The sequence below is a fragment of the Heterocephalus glaber genome, unplaced genomic scaffold (assembly GCF_053883595.1).
Source record: "Heterocephalus glaber isolate CG9 unplaced genomic scaffold, H.glaber_assembly_v1.0 deba00001442, whole genome shotgun sequence".
NCBI lineage: Eukaryota > Metazoa > Chordata > Mammalia > Rodentia > Bathyergidae > Heterocephalus > Heterocephalus glaber.
In genome coordinates, this window is record NW_028258296.1 from 20,344,979 (window position 1) to 20,346,362 (window position 1,384).

Sequence of the window (1,384 nt, forward strand, 5' to 3'; positions counted from 1 at the left end):
CTTCATCTCAAATCCCTTTATACTTTTCAACTTTGTGTATGGTGGGATATAGGAAGACAGCTCAATTTATATACATACAGTGGGCCAGTGTTCAGAAAACTATCTGAGTTTGGCAATCTTTCTGTAAAGAGTAAGTTAGAATGTTTGGCTTTATAGATTGTATTGCCTCTGACGGAACTACTCAGCTCTTCCACTATAGTATAAAGGTAGTTCTGGGAAATATGTAAACAAGAGAATGTTGTGTTTCACCTGTCATGAAATAATATTCTTTTTTTAAAATTAATTTCATTGGTACATTTTAGGTAGACAATATAATTTCATTCTTCATTGGAAATTTGTACCTTTACATAATCTCTCTTGTTTCTTATTTTTCCCCCTTCCCCTGCCCTCCCTTCAACCCCTCCATCCCTCCCTATTTACAAAGATTTTGTTTCCGTTTTTTCATTTTCTCATATCAATTCCATTCCCTTCTTTCCTTTCCCCTCTCCCTCCAACTTCCCCTTCCCCTTTGCCCCTTTGGTTCCTATTTCACATTATCTATTACACTTTTTAGTCCTTATTTACATTTTCAGTTTCTCACACTAGAGAAACTATTTGGTATTTACACATGTGTGTCCTATTTATTTCACTTAAGAGTATCACCTCAATGTGCATCCATTTAGCTATAAATGTCTCTAATTTCTCATTTTTGATGGCTGAGTAGTGCTCCATTTTATTTTTTTAAAAACACACATATTTTCTTTATCCAGTCTCATATTATCTTTATCCAGATGGGCATTTTGGGCTGTTTCCAAGTTTTAGCTATTACAAATTGTGCTGCTATGAACATGGGTGCACATATATCACTGTGGTATGATTCTTTTAATTCTTTGGGGAAGATCCCCAGCAGGGGAATAGCGGGGTCAAATGGGACTTGCAGTCCTAGTTCTTTGAGGTATCTCCATACTGATTTCCACAGTGGTTGCACCAGTCTACACTCCCACCAGCAGTGGAGCAGGGTTCCTCTTTCCCCACAGCCCCGCCAGCATTTGTTATTGGTTGATTTCATGATAGCAGCCATTCTTTGTGGGGTGAGGTGACATCTCAGAGTTGTTTTCATTTGCATCTCTCGAATGACCAGTGATGTAGAACATTTTTTCATATGTTTATTTGCTATTTCTACTTCTTTGTGTGAGAAATGTCTGTTCATTTCAGATGCCCATTTTTGGATTGGGTCTTTAAATTTGGGAGGTCTAATTTTTTTAAGTTCTTTATAGGTTCTAGATAGTAGACCTTTGTCTGAGGAACAGCAGGTGAAAATTTTTTCCCACATTGTGGGTTATCTCATCACACTGTTGGTGGTTTCTCTTGCTGTGCAGAAGCTTTTTAATAAGAAGAGATCCCA